Below are 24,376 nucleotides of genomic sequence, written 5' to 3' on the forward strand. Positions count from 1 at the left end.
TAGGAGTGAAAGCTCTTCCTGAAGTTACTCTCTTACATTAGTTTTCCTGTTTTGCCTTTTCCTACTCACTCAATTTCCTGTGTTAAATACTTTAGATTAACATAACTGGTGTGGCTTTGGTTTACCTGACCAGATCTTGATGAATATATATATACATTAAGCTCCACTTTCCTCCATGCTGCTCTACTAATGAAGAAAGTACTATGGAGAGCAAATCTTTGCCAGCATCACTCTCTCACCCACACTGATTATTTGAAAAACCCCACCCAGAATAATGCCTCTGCACATGCTGCAGCCCAGAATATCCCCACCAACTGTGGAACATGTTGTACACATATGACAAATCTAACAGCAAACATCTGTTTTGAGATATTAGAGGCTAATTTATTTGGCCTGCACAGATGGATCCAGATGCATGGAGGGGAGAAAAAGTGGTTTAGTTTCATTTGTTAGCAGGGCTTTGCTGGAGACTGAAGGGTGATCAAGGTCCCACCTGCTGGTTTTTGGAATAAAGGTAATTACATTGGCTAAAGTTAAGAAAATCTTACTCTCTGCTCATAGCATGTTTGATTCCACAGCAAGAGATAGCAAACCTGATTCCAAGCATGTGTCTGATTTTATTATCCTTTAAGATCCTAGAAAATTAAAAATGGAATTGCCTTTTGACCCAGCAATTCACTGCTGGGATTATATCCTAAGAACCCTGAAACACCAATTCAAAAGAACCTGTGCTTCCCAATGTTCATAGCAGTACAATTTACAATAGCCAAGTGCTAGAAGCAACCTAGATGCCCATCAGTAAATGAGTAGATCAAAAAACTGTGGTGCATTTACACAATGGAATACTACACAGCAGAGAGGAAAAAAGGAGCTCCTACCCTTTGCAACAGCATGGATGTAACTGGACAGCATTATGCTGAGTGAAATAAGCCAGGCGGTGAGGGAAAAATATCATATGATCTCACCTTTAACTGGAACCTAATCAACAAAAGGAAAAAAACAAGCAAAATATAACCACAGACATTGAAATTAAGAACAATCTGACAGTAACCAGATGGGAGGTGGGAGGGGATAATGGGGGGAAGGGTTTTCAGGAACAACTATAAAGGACACATGAACAAAACCAAGGAAGGTTGTGGAAGCAAGGGAGGGAGGTGGTTTGGCTGGGGTCGGGGGAGTAGTCGGGGGACAATGCAGACAACTGCAATTGAACAATAAAATAATCTAAAACGAAAGATCCTAGAATACTCTAAGAGGCAAAAGTAGTATCTCGTTACTCTTTGTGCCAGCAAATACTTCCTTGGGATCAGTGCTCAATGAAGAATTTGGGTCAGTAAACATAATACAAGAGGACAATTGAGATTTGTTTTCCAAATTTGACATCTTTTAAAAAAAGATGGGTTTAAAAACATAGCCACAAACAGTTTTTTTGGCTTCCTGATGTCTCAGTTCACCCATTTGCAAAACATCTATTATAAATATTATTTTACAGAGCTCTTGAAGACCTAACCCATACCTAATATGAAACATAATTACTTATAAAAAGAGCCTATTAAGAGCCTCCCCATTCCCCAAATCCATCAAGCCCATTTGTATTATAGAGTCCAGTTCAAATATTTCTTTCAGAAAGTCTTGTCAGATACCCGCAGCTAGAAGTTACATGTCTTCCCCCTCAAACCTCATAATACTTAATCTGTTTTGTCCACAGGCATTCATTTTTTCTTTGTGATAGATTTAATGTCAATGTCTTATATCCCCTACCAGACTATAAGCTCTTTGAGATCAGGATACATTGCAAGCATAAAAGATAATATTAACAAATATGATTCATGAATCTTACTATGACTTTATTCACTTTGTATTATTCTACCTCAGAGAGTTGTGATGAGAAGTAAGCATAATTATCCCTTTTTAAATATATGGAATTCAAGGCTTGAGAAAGTTAATTATTTTTTAATTCATGTAGCTGAGGAGAGGAAGAAGAAATCAAAGTCCAGGCTTATTGTCTCTGTGTATGTCTACTATGAAATATTGTCTAATTTATTGTATAGCCTCCAGGATGCCTAGTATGATACTTTACACAGTGGAGGTGCTCCCTAAATATTAGCTATGGGAACACTGAAATAATTAAGACTTAGTTTTGTCTTTTACCATTATATGACCATTACCATGTGATTTGGCAAGAATGTTGTTGAAGACAGAAGGTGAGATACTAGGGTTCCAACTCTGACTCAGACTAATTTCCTGTGCAAAACTGAATGGTGATCCTTTAACTCTTCCCTGCTTAATTGCCCATTCTGAGGAGATGAGAAATTTAATATCTGCTGTATCTACCTTACAATGTAGACAGTAATGACAAAAAAAGTTAGCATTTATTGGAAGCCTTCTATGAGACGGGTACTCTACCCAATACATTACACATCTGACTATCCTATGACATAGTGGTAGTTAATATTCACTTTATATATGAAGTAACTGAAGCTCAGAAATGGGCTCAGTAATGAGTATGGGTCACAACCAGGGTCATGCAGGGAGACTGGGTTGTGTGGATTCAGGGAAAAGGGCTGGAGAGACAGTAGCCAATGTCCCTATGCTGAGTCCTTTTCCCATTCTGCCTACAAATGCCACTTTTCCGGGGCTGAACACTCTCCTCTTTAAGGCCTGGAGAAATACACAAGCCCCACCCTCCTAACTCCCTGCCGCCCCTCCCTCACCAAGCTCATGCCCTGTGCCCCTATGGAGAAATCAGCTCGCTGTGGCCAGGCTGTACACACAATGCAGTCTTTCTTGGAAGGCTTTTGAGGAGGTCCAGAAAAACTCAGGGGTTGTCAGAGATGCATAGGGAGAAACTGAATTGTGCAGCTCAAGGACAAGGGCCATTTTTCCATGCATACCCTGACCAGTGCCACCATTCCTGTGCAGAACCCCCCCTGTACACAACCAAATCTTAATCTGTTTTACCCTGATGAACTCTACTGGCCTCACCCTGATGACTTCCTGGACCCTGCCCCATCATAAATGTTCACAGACCCCAGGCAGATGGCAGCTCTCTTTGGTGCACTCTGAGACTTTTGCTGACTGGCAACAAGTTTACATCTTTATCATTCTGGTGAACACCACTAACCCCTACCTGGTGACTCACTGAAAACCTAGTTCATACAATGCACATACCATCAGAGGCTCTTTTAGTGACAGAAGCTAACAGTCAGTTGGCCAACAAAAGCAGGCCTTGTGGTACCTTTAGCCTTTTGATGACCTACCCCAGGCTCAGTACTGTACTGGTGGAAGCCAGTCTTGGTATGCAGCTTAGCCCCTCCCACGTGCACCCAGGCCCAAAGTGGCAACCACCAACTGTGGATCACTTTGTAGCACTTAACAGGTAGCCTAGGGCAAGTCACAGGCAGCATCTGATACTAATCTTCACGAGTCCCTCCCAAGTGACCCCAGAACTAGCATACCCAATGGTAGATTTCACACCACAATAGAGCCTGACCAAGTTAGCTCTACAACCTGCACACCCAGAGAGAGATCTCATCAGGCACCACTCCCTGCTAGGAAAAATTCTGCTGTGAAGAGTTAACCCAGCACAGCATCTGGAGTCAAGATCAAGCATCACAGTAAACTAACCTATGGGTCAATCTCACTCATAGATGAGACAGGAGAAATCAAGATTCAACAACAGGAGGGGTCACATAATCTATGCAAGGGGCATTCCTGGAGCATCTAGATTGAGTGGTTGGGGAAACTACACCACTGAGACCCATAGGAAACCTAATAAATAAGGCTACAATGCCAAGACTGAGAAACATAGTAAATCTACCTAGTAAACAGAAAAAAAAATACAGAGAGGCAGCTAAAACATATTTGGAGAGAAAAAGAAGCATGTCTCAAAAGATAGAATGGAAGAAATCCCCAGAAAAAGAACTAAATGAAATGGAGGCAAAAAATCCACAAGATGCAGAGTTCACAACAAAGGTTATAAGGATGCTCAAGGAACTTAAAGAAAGAATGGATGAACTTAGTGAAAAAATTAAAACAAAGAGTTTATAATCATAAAAAAGGACATAGAAACCATAAAAAACAGTCAGAAATAATACAATATTTAAAATGAAAAACTAAATGACAAGGAATCAATACCAGATTAGATAAAGCAGAATGCTGAGTCATTAATGTGGGGGAAAAAAGATAGCAGAAACATCTCATCAGAGCAGCAAAAAGAAAAAAAAATAAATGAGGATAATTTAAGGGACATCTGGGACAACTGTAACATAAGGGTACTGGAGGTAAAATAGAGACATCAAGAAATTAAGAAGCTAGCCCTGACTGGTGTGGCTCAGTGGATTGAGCACCAGCCTGTGCACCAAAGGGTTGTTGGTTTGATTCCCAGTCAGGTCACATGCCTGGGTTGCAGGGCAGGTCCCCAGTAGGGGGCCAGTGACAGGCAACCACACATGGATGTTTCTTTCCGTCTCTTTCTCCTTCCCTTCTCCTCTCTCTAAAAATAAATAAATAAATAAATATTTAAAAAGAAAGACTTCTAAAATATATTTTTATAAAAGAAAGAAAGAAATCAAGAAGCTATTTAAAGAAATAAAGACTGAAAACTTCCTTAACCTGGTGAAAGAAATAGTCACACAAGTCTAGGAAGTACAGGTAGTACCAAACAAGATAAACCCAAGGAGGCCCTCGTGAAGACACATTCTAATTAAAATGGCAAAGGTTAAAGACAAAGAGAGATTCTTAAACGCAGCAAGAGAAAACAATTAATTACCTACAAGGGAGCTCTCATAAGACTGTCAGAATCTTGCAGTTCAGAAGAGAGTGAGATTATATATTGAAGGTGCTCAAAGAATAAAACCTGCTAACAAAGGATACTTAACACTTATGAAGGAGAGATAAAGATTTTCCCAAACAAGAACTGAAACAGTCCTACCTTACAAGAAATGTTAAAAGGAATTCTTCAAGCTGAAATGAAAGAATGCTAATTAGTAACATGAGGCCATATGATAATATAAATCACACTGGTAAAGGTAAGTATACAATAAAATCCAGAATCCTCTAATATTATAATATGGTGCTACATTAGTCATTTAATTTTAGTATAAAGGTTAAAAGACAACAGTATTAAGAACATCCCTGGCTGGCGTAGCTCAGTGCATCGAGCGCAGGCTGCGAACCAAAACATCACAGGTTCGATTCCCAGTCAGGGCACATGCCTGGGTTGCAGGCCATGGCCCCCAGCAACTGCACATTGATGTTTCTCTCTCTCTCTCTCTTTCTCCCTCCCTTCCCTCTCTAAAAGTAAATAAATAAAATCTTTAAAAATATTTTTTAAAAAAGAATTATAGTTAAAATTTGTTAATGAATATACAATATTAAAAATGTAAACTGTGGCATCAAAAAAGTATGTGGAAGTAATAAAATAGAGCTTATGTGTATAATTGTAGTTAAGTTGTCAGCTCAAAGTAGACTGTTATAACTACATTTTATTGTAAGCCTCATGGTAACCACAAAACAAACACCTATAACATATACATAGAAGATGTGGAAAAGATATTCAAAGCATAACACAACAGAAAATCATCAGTTCATAAAGGAAGACAGTAAGAGAAGACAGGAACTAAAGAACTACAAAACAGTCAGAAAACAATAAGATTGTTTATTGTTTTATTATTTATTGCATTAGCAAGTCCTTATCTATCAATAATTACTTTAAATACAAGTGGACTAAACACTCTAATCAAGAAGCACAGAATGGCTAAATGGATGAGAAAACAAGATCACAGTGTAAAGAGACTTACTCAACTTTAAAGGCAGACATAGGCCAAAGGTGAAGGGGTAGAAAAAAGATATTCCAGGCAAACCAAAAGAGAACAGGGGTAATTATACTTATACCAGGCAAAATAGATTTAAAGTCAAAAACTGTAACAAAGGAGACAAAAAAGTCATATAATGATAGAGGTGTCAAGTCATCAAGAATATAAAAAGTTGTACCCAACATCAGAGTACCTAAGTGTATTACATAAATACTAACATATCTGAAGGGAGAAACAGACAATGTTACAATAATACTAGGAGGCTTCAATATCCCATTTCATCAATGGATAGGTAATCTAGACAGACAATTAATAAAGAAACATTGGATTTAAACTATGCTTTAGATCAAATAAGCCTAACAGATTTATAAAGAATTTTCCATTCAATAGTAGCAGAGTACACATTCTTCTCAAACACACATAACACATTCTCCAGGATATATTATATGTTAAGTCACAGAACAAGTCTTAAAAAACTTAAGATTATGAAACATGTATGCACCAAATATCAGAGTGCCAAAATATATAAAGTAAACACTGATAGAATTGAAGGGAGAAATCAACAGCTCTGTATTAATAGTAAGAGACTTCAATATCTCACTGTTAAAAAACACATATATTAACAGATGGAAGATACATAAATAGAGGACTTGAACAACACTATGGACCAATGGACCAAACAGAAATTTATAGAACATTCTACCCAACAATAGGAGAATATACATTTTTCTCAAGTGGACATGGAAATTCACCAAGTTTGACTATATATGAAGCCACTAAACAAGTTTTAGTAAATTTTAAGAAAATCAAAATTATACAAATATCTTTTGTAATCACAATAAAATAAAACTAGAAATTGAGTAAAGGAAGAAAACTAGAATATTCACAAATATGTGAAAATTAAACAACATACTCAAACAAGCAATAAGCTTTAAAAAGTAATCACAAAATATTAAAATATATCTTGAGACAAATGAAAATGAAAGTACAACATTATGGGACACAGGGAAAGCAATATTAAAAAGTAAATTTATAGTTGTAAATACATAAAAAAATCTTAAATCATCAACAATATTATGCTTTAAGAATGGCAAAAGCAGATTAAACCCAGAAGGAATAAAATATCAAAACAGAGATAAGCACAACAAAGCATAGAATAGCAATGGAAAAAGTCAACACAGCATAGTGTTGGTTATTCAAAAAAGATCAACAAAGTTAATAAAACTTTAGCTACATTGAATAAGAAAGAATATAGCTAAGATGACTAAAATCAGAAATGACAGAGACATTATTATCATTTTATAGAAAAAATATTATGAGACAACACAATGAACAACTTTATGCCCCCCAAATATGTGACTTGGATGTAGTGGACAAATTCCTAGATGCACACAACATACCAAGATGAAATCATAAAGACCCAGAAAATCTGAACAGATGAATAACTAATAAGGAGATTGATTCAATAATCCAAAACCAACCAATAGAAAAACTAAGGAACAGATGATTCACTGGTAAATTCTAACAATCATTAAAAATAATTAAATCAATTCTTATCAAACTTTTCCAAAAAATTAACAAGGAAAGAACATTTCATAACTCATTCTATGAGGCCAGCATTACCACAATACCAAAGCCAAAGCTTCTATAGAAAGATAATTACAGACCAATCCCTAAGGATAATTAATGCAAAAATCTTTAACAAAATACTGACAAACAGAATTCTACACAACATTCAAAGAATTATACATTAAGATTAAGTGAGATTTATTCTTGGAATGCAAGAACAAATCAATATAGGAAAATCAATCAATATAATATACCACAAGTACAAAATAAAGAGAAAGAAAACACACACAATCCTCTCAATTGATGCAGAAAAAGCATTTGAAAATTTTAGCACTCTTCCATGATAAAAACACTCAGTCAACTAGGAATAGAAGCAAACTACCTCAACATAATATGGCCCATATATAAAAAGCCCACAGATAACATTATACTAAATAGTGAAAGGCTGAAGGCTTTTCCTTTAAGATCAGGAACAAGACAAGGATGCCTGCTTCCACCCTGCCTCCAAATGCAAAGGAAATAAGTAACATTTTCTTTGCTCACAATGGCATGTAGAAAATCCTAAAATTTCTACAAAAAAAAAGAACAGTCAGAATAAGAGACTTATTCTGCAAACTTATTGCAAACTTGCAAGATACATAATCCACACACAAAAATCAGTTGTGTTTCTGCACACTAATAATGAACAATCTGGAAAGGAAATTAAGAAAACAATACCATTTACAATTGTATCAAAAATTAAAGTTTCTAAGACTAAAGTTAACCACGGAGGCAAAAGACACACACTAAAAGCTAACAGAATGTTAGCTGAAAAGAATTAAAGAAAATGTCAATAAATAGAAAGACACCACATGTTCATGGCCTAAAAAGTTTAATATTGTTAAGATGACAATACTACCCAAAGTAATCTAGAGATTCAGTGCAAACCTCACCAAAATCCCCATGACATTATTTTTTCAAAAATAGGAAAGCCTTCCCTAAAAGTTATGTGGAATCTCAGGGTGCCCTGAATAGCAAAAATTGTGTCAAAAATGAATAATAAGGTAGATTGTATAACCTTATTACACAATTTTTTATTTCAATACTTAATAAAAAGCTATAGTATTCAAAGGAGTGTGGTACTGTCATAAATACAGATACATAGACCAAGGATATAGAATAGAGAGTCTAGAAATAAACCACCACATACATAGTCAAATGATTCTTAACAAGAATGACAATTTTTTCAACAAAACTGAATATCCACATTCAAAATAATGAAGTTTGGCCCTTACCTTATATCAAATAAAAATATTAAAACCAAATGATCAAAGACTTAAAGGTAAGGATGAAACTATAAAATTCTTGGAACAAACATAGGGGGAAGTTTCATGACATTGGATTTGACAATGATTTCTTGTATATGACCCTAAAAACACAGGCAACAAAAGCAAAAATAGATAATTTTTTAAAAATTAAAATGTTTTGTACATTAAAAGACACTATCAACAGAATATAAAGGCAACCCACAGAAAGAAAGGAAACATTTTAAAATCATATAACTGGTAAGGGGTTAATATTCTGAGTATATAAGGAACTCTGACAAGTCAACAATAAAAAATCAAACAACTCAATTAAAAAGACAAGGACTTGAATAAGTATTTCTCCAAAGAATGTATATAAATGATCAATAGTCATATGAAAAGATGCTCAACATAACTAATCATTGAGGAAATGCAAATAAAAACCACAATGAGATACTACTTAATTCCCATTAAAATTACTATTATAAACAAACAAACCAACAAACCCAAGAAAGAAAATAACAACTGTTGGTGAGGATGTGGAGAAATTAGAATCCTTGTGTTCCGCCAATGGGAATGTAAAATGATGTAGATGTTACTGTATAGCAGTTCCCCTGCTGGGCAAATACTCAAAATAATTAAGTAGGTGTTAGTAGAATGATGTTCATAGCAACATTATTCCATAGCACAATAGCCAAACGGCAGAAACAACTCAAATGTCCATGAACAAATGAATGCATAAAACAAATATATTACAATGCAGTATTATTTAGTCTTAAAAAGGAAGAAAATTTTGACACATGCTACAACATGGAGGTACAACATAGAGGAAGCTTGAAGACATTATGCTAAATGCAATGAGCTAGTCACAAAAGGACAATTACTGCATGATTCTGCTTATGTGAGGTAACTATAATGGACAAATTCACAGTGTCAAAAATTAGAAGGGCAGTTGCCAGGGGATTGAAGGAGCAGGTAGACAGGGGGGTTATTGTTTAATAAGTATAGCTTTTTAATTTTGCAAAATGAAAAAAAAAACATTCTGGAGATAAGTCAGTGGTGAGAGTTGCAAAACATGTAAAGGTACTTAATGACACTAAACAGATAATTTAAAAATGGTTAAAATAGTGAAAAACAGTGAGGGTAAATTGTTTAATTTAGGTAGGGAAATAGAACATATCCACTGGGCTTGGCAATTTGGATGAAACATAATGTTTGCAAGTTAAACGGAGCAATGGAAACATACAACTACAGAATAAAATGAAAAAGCATTGATGGAGAGAACAGGCATCTCTGTTGAGAAGTTCAGCAAAGATGTTAAAGGAAGAGTATCTACAATGGTAAAATTTTCCTAGAATCCCAAGTGTTATCCACCTCAGTGCACTTTCTTTCCCTAGATGTAGTTTAGCCAACTAAGTAAAATAACAGGTTTCAAAGTATAGCCTAGGTGATTTATGTCTATTTGATATTTTACTATTTGAAGAAAAGTTTCTCTACACCAACAGTATTACATTTTATTAATTATATTTTATTACATTCTATTAGTTTAAAAATATTATTTTTCATTTTCAGAATGATCTTGCCATGAAGGCATTAGTACCTCCTTTGACAGGTAAGATTGGGTTGAAGAACTCCATGGTCACAAAGCAAGTGTTTGAATGAAGCCTATGTAATTTGAAATTAGTGTTTCTGAACTCCAGCATGTGACTACAGTGATGATCCTTAGATCTACTTACTGTGTTAGAGGCAGGAAGATGAGGCAATGCCATTTACTCTGGCAAGGCCCACTGGTACTTTGTTTAAAGGAATCTTGCACAGATAGGCTCTAGGTTCATGAACACCACAGAGGCAAGAGCAGTACCCAAGGAGTAAGGCAATTTGGGAAACAGAAAGAATGAAAGATGGATGGACAAGAACATGGAAACCCACTGAATTAGATATAAACATTCCTTCATGGTTTAAAAAAAATAAAAGGAGCTATAAAAGTACCAAGGGGCATAGTTGTAGAGTTGCTTTGTGTTTCTTCAGTTTCCATGATAAAATCCTGGCTGGAAGGATCCCTTGAAGAAAAAGAAATGATTCTGTGCAAGACTTAAAGCATTTCTAATTTGAAAGTTAACTTAATTACACATACTACATATACACAGTCATGTGGAAATAATAAATGTATTTATGATGGAAATGTTTGCTTCCTTTGTTATGCTAGGAATTTTTTCAAGAATGGAAACAATTGTTAGAAGTGACACTACAAACTTAACTGTGTTTCTTTTTCTTCTTTTTCGTAGTATTTTTCATTAACACCTATTTGAAAATGTTACTATCACACAATAAGACATGTAGCTCCTGAGTTGTGGGAATATTTCATGAATTTAAAAGGAAGAAATCAGTCTCAAGAAAACATGCAATATTTGAATATGACACAGGTGATATCTCAGATTCGAAACCCATCTTCAAAATTTTTGAGATCTGTAGCAAGTAGCCTTCAACTCCTCTATCATGGGATAGGATTTTTCTAAATTAGGACTTTGAATAGAAGTAGGTGGTATGATAACAATGGCCTAACTTATTGGTTGTTTTCTGAAGTGGGTGGTCAAATGGCCTCCAATTTTCAGGATTAAATCAGCAAAAATCCAAACTTTGATATGTACACTATTAGACAGGAAGGATTGAGACTATAAATACATTTTTGAGGAGTTCACTCACCCATGAAATTTGTGAATTCTATTTTAAAATACCATAAAATCCTGTTAAAACATGAATGTTGTATCAGTTACCTAACCCTGCCTCACAAAGCATCCTAACATTTTGTGGCTAAAAACAATAATCATTTATCATTGCTCATGAATGGGTTGATTATGAGTTTGGGGTGACCTTGCCTGGGCTTTGTTATGTGTATGCAGTCAGCTCTGGGCCTGGAAGATAATTCTGCTGATATTGGTTGGGATCTCTAACTGTTCGATGGGTGGTCATGGATAGCCTCAGCTTTGCTATACAATGTCTCATCATTCATTTGGCTAGTCCATTGTTGTTCATATGGTGATTGGTGGGTTCAAGAGAGTGAGCAACTCTTCCTCCCTCTGCAACCCTGCCCTCCCTCAAATACACACATGCATACACGTATGCGCATGCACCTACACACTCACATGCTGACTGAAAATTAGGGAGGCCTGAGTCAACAAATTTTTTACCAAAAATAGGACAAATGGACACTGTAAAATTAAAACTTAACTTTGGGTAATTTTAACATATCTTTCTTAGGAAAATCGAACAAACTTTAATAAAATTAAGAATATTTGAACAATTTGTTTAACAAACTTTATCATTTAATAGCTATGTTTGGAACACAACACCCAACAATTGCAAAATACACATTTTTCTCAAACTACATGAAGAATTCACAAAAGTTGGCCTTATGCAGGACCACAAAGGAAGCTACAATACTTTTAGGAAGTTAGGGTTAAGTTTATGGTTAGATTTAGTGTTAAAGTAAGTGATAAGTTTAGACTGGAATTTAGAAGTAGGGTCTATGCTAACCTTTATTTATTTTATTTATTTTAATTGTTGTTCAAGTAGAGTTTACTGCCTTTTACTCCCATCCCAGCAAACACCCCAGCCCTCCCCACCTCCCCATTCCCCCCACCTCCATCCCATTTCTACTCCCCACCTTGTTTTTGTCCATGTGTCCTTTATACTTGTTCCTGCAAACCCTTCCCCTTTTCCCCTGAAATTCCCTCCCCTCTCCCCTCTGGTAACTGTTAACCTATTCTCTATTTCAGTGTCTTTGGTTATATTTTGCTTGTTTGTTTGTTTTGTTGATTAGGTTCCTGTTAAAGGTGAGATCATATGCTATTTGTCTTTCACCAACTGGCTTATTTCACTTATCATAATGCTTTCCAGTTTCATCCATGCTGTCACAAAGGGTAGGAGCTCCTTCTTTCTTTCTGCTGCATAGAATTCCATTGTGTAAATGTACCATAGTTTTTTGATCCATTCATTTACTGACGGACACCTAGGTTGCTTCCAGCTCTTTATTGTAAATTGCGCTGATTATCTTTACTTTGAGGGTTAACTTTAGATGTAGGTTTAGTATTTGACTAGGGTTAATTTGGATTAGTGTTAGATTTAATATCAGGGTTGTTATTTTGTAAGCTTTATGGTTAGTGTTAGTTTTAGTGTTAGAGTTAGGACAAGAACAAATTAAGTTAAAGGTTATTAGGGTCAGATTAGGGTCAGAGTTAGTGTTTGGCTTACAGTAGGGTTTATAGTAGAGTTAAAGGTAGTATTTATGTTAAGATTAGGATAGATAAATAAACCAATCATACAAAGCTGAAAAGACACTTGATTTACAAAAGATAATGTAACTGAACAAAAACAAAGGTTTAGCTGCCTGATGCCACAAAGCCAAACTCATGGAACAGTTGCTGGTGAAAAAGGAAATAGGTTTATTCAGGTGCTACATGACCTGAGAGAATGGGTAGACTCCCATCTCAAAGACCATCTCCTGTTCTTGCTCAAACCTGCATTTCTTATAGAGATAGGGAGCAGAGGGCTTCCCCCTGCAACCATTCATTCATTTTCTAGCTTTCTGCATGTGCTTGGACCCTATCTATTTATATTTCTAACTTTTGGTACACTTAGCCCTATCCATTCATATCTATTGCTTTCCAGGCAAGCTAACTGTATGAACCTCCCCCTGTCACCATCTTAGCCAATAAGCAAGACTCCCTAGGCCTCTGACTGACTGGCTGAAAAACAATGACACTATAGAGTAGTAAGAAAGTAGGTATCTTTTCAATAGAGGATATGGGATGAGTGAGTATTTATATGGGGAAAATTATTATTTAAGATCTCTACCTCATATACTTGCAAAAATCAATTTAAAGTGGAGCATAGTCATCAACAGAAAAAAACACCACCACCATAGATTCTAGAAGACAATTAAGAAACTTTTCCTTAAAATGAGAATAATTTTTAAACATTAAAGTATATTGATAAATTGTGTTATTAACACAAACAACTTGTGATTAATCAAAAGTCACCATTAAGGTAGTAGAAAGGTAAATCACATTGGGGTAAGATGTTTCAAAACATGGAGCCACAATGACTTGCCTTGAGAGCGTATAATGGACACATAAATTAAAAAGGGAAAGAAAGCAACTCAATATACTGAAAGATTTAAATAGATCCATAATAACATTTTGTGGATTTGTTGAGAGAATGGAGCAATAGGAACTTTCAAACACCATGGGTAAGAGAACAAATTGGCGCAGTCACTTTGGAAATTAAATTGTATTAGACTAGTTGAAGATATACAAAGCCTCTGACCAAGTAATGCCATAGGTATAGATAACAATATGGACACAAAATTGTGAGCCCACATGAACTGAAATATAAGTTCATGAATATTCATAGTAACATTGTTTTATATTTAATATTGTTTAGATTGAGGGATGAAAAGTCAAACTGATACGTTTCAAATTCTGGTTTCACCACTTATACATTTTATGGCTTTGGACTAATCTTTTTGAGGGTCAGTTTCCACACAAGTAATATAGCAAAGGGTATTATGATAACTAAATATGTTTATTTACATTATAAACATAGCATGCTACTCAGCACATTTTAAGTCCTCTGTAAATTAAATGTGTTGTGCTGGAGTGTTGGAGCATTGGAGGGTAGAGGAAACATGAAGGAGGAAGGGAAGAAGAAAAGGAAGTAAAAAAAGGAGTGATGGATGAAAGGAGGGTTGCTGGAGAAAGGAAAGGATGTTTTGGAGGAAGGAAAGGGGGAAGATATGGAGGTGAGAAAGTAAGGGCTAAGGAAAGTTTAGAAGGTTAGATGGATTGAATGATCGAGAGTATGGTAGAGTTTACTAGGGACACAATCCTCCTTTCCTTTTTGACAACTTCTGATCTGTTGGAAGATTCAGTTTCAAAGTTAAAAACACTGTGGAGATAGGCTATAACATTAGGAAGGACAATTAAAACAGGATCTGGGGTCAGACAGTCCTGGTTCTATCTGTCTTTAGCTATATACTCTGGGACAAAGTCCTCTCTGAACCATTTATTTAAAATGGAGCTGGTGACATCTAATGTTCAGTGCCTGTATAGGAATTAAATAGGATAGTGTATATAAAGCATGTATCTCAAGACTTGATTCTGATTATCTCCCATAAAATGATAAATGTTCTTGTTGTTGTTGACAGAAAATAGCTAAGAAATTATTAGAAATGGTTTAACACGTTGTTGGCTTTAAAATTAATACATATCAAACACCAATATATGATCAAAAAAATCATCACCTATTAAAGGTTGATGAAGTATGTGCCTATAAGTATTTGTATGTGAGTGTGTTTGCCCAGTCAGGGTAGAATGTGGAATAAAAAAGTAGTCTATCATGAATAGAGAAAAAAAAGGGAGAAAGTGTTCCTTGACTCAGTCTGGGTATCAAGAAAGTCATGGAAATCCCCAGTGTTGTTTGGCAGTTGAGTAGAATAAGGAGGACAAAGTGGCACAACCCATGATTGAGAAGGAGAGTCATCTCTGAGCACCATCACCACACCCAAGAAAGAACTGTGCTTACTGAAGCCAAGAAAGGCAAGTTAACCATGTTAGAGCAAGGAGGCCTGGAGCATGAGGCCTTTTCCCCAAAATGCCACATCCAGCAACACAGGCCACAGGTTACCCAGGTTACATCATGTGGATATATGAAAAATGTCCACCTGGTTCTGCAACTTCAATTCCAATGCCAAATTCCTTTACAAAATAGAAGTCCTTTAAAAATGATAGCACTTGCGCAATTTGGTTAGTTTCCTTTTCCTTTCATATCACCAGGATTAACACAGCTCAGACATAAGGTATATCTTGTTATTTTTCAATGGTATTCTAAATGTGTTCAAGAATAGCCAACTTTTATAAAAGCAAGGGGGATACCAAAAACATAAAGGCAAAAATCAACATGTGTATAAACAAGGACTTTTCTTCAGGTATCAATGATGTTAGAGAAACTATCGGATGAATTAGTCAAGTTCACCAGCCTATCTGCCATTCCCCACAGGGTCAATTAATATGACCTCAGAGCTTGTTGAGCCTAATAGAAAAGATTCTGCAAATCAGGTTATGAAAAAGATGAAGACAGTTCCATTCTCCAGGGAGCTTTAACACAGTTTATTTATGAGCAATGGCAATGTTACATTATGTATTAAATAGAGCAGAATGTTATCAAGTAGGACAATGAGCCTGATAAAGGAACATTTCCCCATTGTTACAAAGTCCTTCAAAACAAGTGTTGGCTTTATATCTGCTAAAAATCCTTTCACTTTTTGGCTTGAGAAAATATCAGACTCAAATACTCAAATGTTTTTCCTCCTGAGACAAATACTTCCCCCAGCTGTGGAATGACCTCCCTGTCCCCTAAATCTGGAAAGCTGGTTATTATCTCAGCTTCCTTTGAACATGTTTCCACAAAAGTTAATTATGAAATTATTTGATTCAGTTGAACAGATAATGATAGCTTTTAATGTCAGAACACAAAAACAAGAAAAATAAAACCAAAATGGGAATTCATTAGCCTATAAATGATTTTTGTCTGTGGTGTTCTATTATGTTTTTTGGTCCTAGATTGCAATGATGACTCTTCTTGAGATGTTAAGGACTTTTATCTAATGATCTCTAATTACTAAATTCCTACACATTTTTTAGGAGTTGTACTACATGGGTTTGAAGGTATGTGTCCACACTGTAGGATGTATAAATCACAGTTGAAGGAATTTCTTAGATTTTCTCTGATGGTAGTTATCCGTAAGTTATTTAGACATCTAAGCTCTAATTTAAATAGAAATCCAAGCATAAAATAGCATTTAGCTCAGAAGAGAAATGTGTGAATGCCCCTTTTACACTGATTTATTTTGGTAAACAGAGATGCTAAAATCAATTTTGAGGCAAGGAGACATATATGATGACATGAAAGTGATGGGAAATTCTGTCTTTATCTGAACTGTGACCAAGTGCAAAACACACTGAAACACACAGATACATATGCAACAAAGATACGAGTTTAAGTCTGGAGATCTGAACTATCTGAATGGGTACAGGTCATAGTCTCTGACCCCCGAATTCCATCCTAAGTGTCCTTTAAGTACTGAGGGCATTTGTATTCTGGCCTTGTCATAAATAGAATTGTGTTTTACATTTTATTGTTTTTTTTTATAAAGAAGTGAAAAATAGAAAAATATCAATGGCTAATTGACTGGTCCTGTCTCCCTGGGGAAGGATGAATGACACTGAAGTGAAACCAAATTTAATTTTCCTGGAAATCTTCATGTTCCTTGATATCTCTGCAACCTTTAACACATATGATCATTCTCGTTTCTGCTTCAAAGTAAAAGTAGCGTTATTGTTTATTTGTTATTTTTATTATTTAGCTAATTTGTAATAATTTAAGAAAATTGATATAATACAGAAAAAATTAAAAAGTAAAAAGCATACAAATTACTTTAATCATCACTATGTATCTAGTTACCCATTTTCAATATTTAAAGATTATCTTCCCTGATATCTTTCCAGTGCTTAAAAATGTCTATATAATTTACACAAACGATACTATATAAAGTGAGAGGATTTGTCACTGCTCTTTCACTCATCAGTGTGCCAAGTGCAGCTATCTAGTTCAAAATTACAGACATACCTCACATTTTTATTAGGACTACATAGTACTCCTTCAAATGTATAAATCATATTTTAGTTTACCAGTCTTTAACTGATAAACACTTAGTTTGTGTCCAGTTTCTTACAATGGTAAACAGCACTGCTATAAAAGCCCCAGAATGCCTTGATTGCCTTCTGCATTACTAATACTGCTCAAGTTCTTGGTGTTTTTTGACCATTATAACCTGTGCCATTTTAAAATTCTCACATCTACCTTCTGAGAGAATACATGCTCTGAAGCCAGACTGCTGAGTTTGAATCCCAGGACTTCAACTTAATGGCTCTGTGACTTCATGTATTATTTTTTACTTCTTTGTGCTACAGTTTCTGAGCTATAAAATGAAGATAATAATATGCACATCCTAAAGTGTCAGGTTATCAAATAAACAATTTATAATGCATGGCATATATAAGCCCAATGCATTGTAACTACTATAATTATTGTTATTGCTCCTTCTCCACTACATATGCTGCCATGTTTTTTCACTGCCTTCAGACCCATCTCTGTCCTTCCCTCTATTTCCAGCCTAAGTCAGGCCCTGCTGGGCTTAGCTCTTGCCTCTCATCTTCTCCAGATGTTCCCTGAGTAAGTGAGCCCCAATCACTCCTACAGTGAGGGGAATTACCTTCCCAGTTTCCACTTGCTTTTCCTCCAAGCCTTTCTGCACACAGAATATAAAATCAAACCAAAAATGCCAGCATGGTAATATGTCAACTCTGACCCAAAACATGCACATACACTTCCTTTCAAATTTTCTCACTGACATTCAAATCCCTCCCACAAATTCCAAATTTAGGTCCAAGAAATGTTTTTGACTTTGTTAATCTGTGTTGACCAATGTAGTCAAATGGGAATCCATGGCATCATTTTATTCTTTCTTACACATCAGGGGTAGGATTCAGCCCCTTCACTCATGTGCTCTGACACCCAATCTGGCCTTCAAGGACTTGTTTAAATTTGCCTCCTTCATGTTGAGTCCACAATCATTATGCAACTCTCTCTTATATTTTAGCTCCCTTTTCTTTGACCTAGACTATATTCTAGATTACCCCACAAATACTTTTGTATGAGAATGTGCCATACTTTCTAAAACTTAAATGAATATTTCTATACCTTATACTGCCCAGCATAGGAGCCTTACACATCTTCTGAATTAATCACAGTAGCTGGTATCCCTGATCTAATGTATTCCCATAAGGCAATTTTTAAGATGCTATGCAGATTTGCAGGGCCATGAATATCACTCCTATGCAGTTTAATGTTCATTTGTGACCAACAATACCTTTTGGGTGGTAACTGTATTCTGTCCCTTATCACATGCAACTGTAATTGTGGTTATATCACTGAAAATAAAATTTGGTATAATTTTATTGGAAAAAGTAATGTACTTATTTTTTTAAGATTTTATTTATTTACTTTTAAAGAGAGGGGAAGGGGAAGAGAAAGAGAGGGGGAGAAACATCAGTGTGTGAGAGATACTCACATACCACCAACGGGGGGCCTAGTCCACAACCCAGGCATGTGCTCTGACTGGGAATTGAATCAGCAACCTTTTGGTTTGCAGGCTGGTGCTCAATCCACTAAGCCACACTAGCCAGGGTGGAAAAAGTGATGTATTTATATAGTCAAAATACAGGTAGTTTGTAGAAGTTATAGAGTAAAACAACTGCTCTTGTCTCAAAGCTCTTACCTGTTAGTCTGACTGAAGGCTACCATTCTTACAAATTTATTAGTAACTTTCTTACAATGATAATTTGACTCTGAATGTAAAGCTTTCATTTAACTGTAAGCTTTCTCTATTTGTCCAAATCATCTAGGCAGACCTTTCAACCTCTTTCCCATTCACAAGGATTACTGCCATTCCATAAAAATACTCCCCTTCCAGGCATCCCCCTAATTTTAGACATTTGAAAATGGGCCTTTGTTAGCCCTTTAATTAGACTCGATTCCCTTCTACTGCTCAGGTCAGTCCCACCACTCCCCCAACACCCAGAAGAGACCTTTTGACACTAGAATGTTGAAGTGAAATTTGGGCAACTGACAAGGGAAAAAACCTTTATTTTTTTATTTTTTAAAGATTTTATTTATTTATTTTTAGAGAGAGAAGGGAGGGAGAAAGAGAGAGAGAGAAACATCAATGTGTGGTTGCTGGGGGCCATGGCCTGCAACCCAGGTATGTGGCCTGACTGGGAATCGAACCTGCGACACTTTGGTTGGAAAAACCCTTTAAAATGAGTTCATTCATGAACAAAAAAAAGTTACTTGTACTGTATTTAGAAACAAAGAAATATGAATAGATTAGCTTGACCTCCTTGGATATAATTTAGAAAGTCTAGCTAAAAAACAAAAAGACAGGAACTAGGGGGCAAGTAAAAAACTAAGTCCCACCCATAAGTGGAACCTAATCAACATAACAAACAAGTAAGCAAGTTATAATCAGGGACATTGAAATTAAGAACAAACATACAGTAACCACCGGAGGGGATGTGGGAAGTGATAATGGGGGAATAAGGGGGAAGAGTTTTCAAGAACATCTGTAGAGGACACATGAACAAAACCAAAGGTGGGTAGGATCAAGGGTGGGAAGTGGGGATGGCTGGGGTGGGGGGGCAGTAATGGGGGGAAAATGGAGACAACTGTACTTGAACAAAAATAAAAAATGTGAAAAAAATCAAAAGATACAACAGCAACAATAATAATAAATATGAGACAAATGGTTTATTAAATAAATTGTTTTCAAAGAGGTAAAAAAAAAGAACTAAGTCTAGATCAGGGTTACTTTAAAGCAAACAGTGATAGGAATTTCTGGTTGAGTCAGGATCTCTGGACCAGGGCTAGGAAAAACACAATAAAACACCCTGTAGCTTGTATGAATACACATACCTCTTCCCACACATACGAATCAGATTCCATCACCAAATTCTGAAAGAACTGCCATCCCAAGCCACAGACACTCTCTGCTTGGTATATAAATTAAAAGGCTGGATTTATAAACTTCTGTTTTCTGAAACTATATAAGAAGGTGGGTTCTAATCACAAATTGGTCCAAATTATTCTGCTCTGGTTTTGAAAGAATTCAGCTGGCCAGAAATGCATGAGTTGAACAATCATCAATTGTTTTCCTAACAACTTTATTGAACCAAAGAATTTATTTCTCCAATAAATTTGAGCAAGTCATACTTGAAGAGGTTGAATGAGAGAATCCCTGAGGTTCTCTGCAGCTCTAAAACACTGTTAGTAACATATTAAGTAACTGGACAACATCCATATCCCTTAATGAGTATTCATGCTACTAAATTTATAATCAAATATAACTCAAATTATGGAACTTCAAGAAAGATTCAGTTCAGATGTGGAGGCCAGCTATCAGATTATTGAAAGTGCATTTGTTAAAACAACATGGTTTTGCTCAGTGCTTTTCAAAGTGTGGTCTACAGGTCAGCAGCATCAAAAACACTGGGTAGCAAACATTCATTCCAGATCTACTAAATCAGAAACCTTGGTGTTGGGCTTCAGGAATATGTATTCTAAAAAGTTCTCCAAGTCATTTTATGCACACTAAACTTTGCAAAGTGATATTTTGAGATGTAGTAAAAATATCAACTTTGAACTCCAACCTAGATTTGAACACCAGCTCCGCCTCTTAAATAGCTGGAATCCATGATAAGTTCCTTAACCTCTCTTAGTTTCTGTTTCTTTACCTACTAAGTAACATAGTAACTTATCTCATGGGGTTGTGTGGGGATAAAATAACATGTGTTAAACAACTGGCTTATAATCAAGAAAACTTAGCTTCCTTTCACCATTAAGGAACATTTAGAAATGTAAATTGGTGCAACCAATATGAAAAATAATATGGGATTCTTCAAAAAATTAAAAGTAGAACAACTATATGATTCAGCAGTCTCACTTCTGCATATACATCCAAAGAGAATGAAATAAATATCTTGAAGAGACATTCATGTTCATTGCAGCATTATTTATATTAGTCAAGACATGGACACAACCTAAGAGTCCAACAAATAAGTGGGTAAAAAAATGTTATACACACACACACACACACACACACACACACACACACACTAGCATATTATTCAGCCATAAAAAGAATGAAATATTGCCATTTGTGATAACATGGATCAACCTTGAGGGCATTATGCTAAGTGAGATAAATCAGACAATGAGAAATTACCTTATGATATCACCTATTTGTGGAAACTAAAAAACACAGAAGCAAAAAACAAAAAGGAGCTCATTAAGTACAGAGAACAAATTGGTGGTTGGCAGAAGTGAAGGGTGGGATCAGGAGAAATGGATGGAGGTCAAAAGTTAGAAATTTTCAGTTATAAAATAATTCATGGGGATGTAATGTACAGCATGGAAACTATAGTTAATAATATTGTATTGCATATTTGAAAGCTGGGTAGAGACTAGATCTTAAAAGCTGTCATCACAAGAAAACAAATTGTAACTATGTATGGTGGTAGATGTTAATTAGGCTTATTGTGGTGATCATTTTCCAAATAAATAAATAAATATCTAATTATTATGTTGTATACCTAAAACTAATATAATCTGTTGATTATACCTCAATAAAAAATGAAACAATTTCATTGAGTAGTAATTTTAAGAAGGAATTTATAAATATTCTTCCTGGAATATGGATTTTGTCAACTTTAGGCATACAAAAGTCAAGAGCTTTTGGAGGATAAAACCACCCACCCAAGGAGAATATGCATTCTAGGTATCTTCACCTTTCACAGGGCCTCATGGGCATGCCCTTCGAAGCCATCTCTGTGACATTTGTCTCCTGTTGAGTAGTTTAGAGATCCTGTTCTAGAGTGGGATATATATTAGCACAGTGCGTTTGACAGAAAAGTTGAAAGGGACAACAGGAAACATATGTAAATACTTCTATCTACCTATTATGCTGGCTGCCAGGTATTTATCAAGCAGAAAGTAGGTGTGAGTGAGTACTTTCAGCAACTAAAGAGTCAACAAAATAAACAGGAAAATGACACAGGAAGAAGAGAAGAATTTTTTTGAATTAAAAAAATTTTATAAGGGATTTTTTCATTTCAGAAAAACATAAGTGAGCATGTGCTGAAGGTTGTGGGTGATTTGGAAGCTTTTTAATTTAGTGGGTCACTTAGAAAAAACAATTTTTTAAAGATTTCACTTATTTATGTTTGCATTTATGGGAAAGGAGGAAGAAAGAGGGAAAGAAACATCAATGTGTGGTTGCCTCTCATGCACCCAATGCTGGGGACCTGACCTGCAACCCAGGCATATGCCCTGACTGGGAATTGAACCAGTGACCCTTTGGTTCACAGGCTGGCACTCAATCCATTGAGCCACACCAACCAGGGAGGGAACAATTCTTATAGGTGAATACTTCCCAACAAAGAACATAAAAATTCGTCCCAAAGATGAAAGAGGAGAATGAGAGAATTTTCATGATCCATCTTAAGATTTCAGTCTTCCTGAAACACAGATATAGAAATAATCATGCTAGCCATCAATATGCTAAGGCATGAATAATATCTTAGAATTGATAGAATAAGAATTTTATAGCCTAAGAGACCCTCCTGGAAGATTAGGAGAAACTATAGACTACATTCAAGTCCTCTGTTCAAGCATATTTTAGACCTCCTACTAAATTTATGTTTGCTCCTCCACTCTAATGGAACAGAAAGATGATATATACTTGATGGGACCCAATTAAATAGGAAGGAATAATCTATAATACTTACATTTATTGAACATCTAGTAAACTGTAGGCAATTTAAATATGTTGTTCAATTTCTCACAAGTGTGCAATGTGAGGGTTGTAATGCTGATTTTACAGACGAGGACAATTATATCTCACTTGATGCCTATCTAAGGTAGATTAAAGAAGAGCTTTGGCTATGAGACTGCCTGGTCTGCTGTTACCCAAGCTCTTTACTTGTTCAGTAAGTAGCCTGCACAAGCTGCCTTCTGGGAAAAGGCTTTTTTTCTCATCAAGGTGAACCCTGGAGACTGGGAGGGTTGTAGATCCTACACCTTTCTTGTTCCCTCATTAGTGATATAAATAAATTTTGATTCATGCTCACTGGATATTTGTATCAGGTCAGTGTTCTTAAGTTTGTCAAAATTATACTTTAAGATAGACAGAACTGTAATTGGGGAAAATATTGTCTGATTTTATAACCCATTTTAATTTTGCTGCTTCTTCATCTGTGGAAATTAAAAATTAGACATGATGTTAAATTGGTAGAGCCAGAGATCATATAGGTTGCTTCCCCCTCAGTTGAATTTGAGTTCTTTGGGAAAGAGCTCTTATGTAAGCCTAATAAAGACATTGTAACAAATAGCTGCATTCAGTGATGGTGAAAAAATAAGCAAGTTTCCTTTCAAGCCTCAGCAAGCAGAAATCAACTTGAAAGATAAATCAGATGGCCTAGCTCTTTTTGTTGTTGTTGAATTTTCCACACTCAGAACACTATGTAAAACTGGTTCAAAAAAAAATTTAGAGAGTACATACACATACAGAATGAATGCTGAAATAATATTTATTGCTAGGTTAGATGCTGGCTAGTGTCCCACAGGTAAAAATTATCAAAATCTTTGTGATATTTATTTTTTGTTTACTTTATTATTTTTAAAGATTTTATTTATTTATTTCTAGAGAGAAGGGAAGAAAGGAGAAAGAGAGAGAAAGAAATATCAATGTGTGGTTGCCTCTCATGTGCACCCCCATCAAGGACCTGGCCTGCAACCCAGACATGTTCTCTGATTGAGAATTGAACCAGCAACCTTTTGTTCACAGGCCAGCACTCAATCCACTGAGCCACACCAACCAGGGTATTTATTATTTGTTTTAATGACACCAATGATTTACATCTCTGTCAGACAAAGTTCTGAGTCAACAAGTAACTTAAAGTCTGGTTCCTAATTTGTGGCAAACAGTAATTCAAACAGAGGTCAACAAGCTTTTTCTGTACTGGGCCAGATAGTAAA

Source organism: Phyllostomus hastatus, unplaced genomic scaffold, assembly GCF_019186645.2.
Source record: "Phyllostomus hastatus isolate PE091 unplaced genomic scaffold, TTU_PhHast_1.1 phas_contig_17, whole genome shotgun sequence".
Taxonomy (NCBI): domain Eukaryota; kingdom Metazoa; phylum Chordata; class Mammalia; order Chiroptera; family Phyllostomidae; genus Phyllostomus; species Phyllostomus hastatus.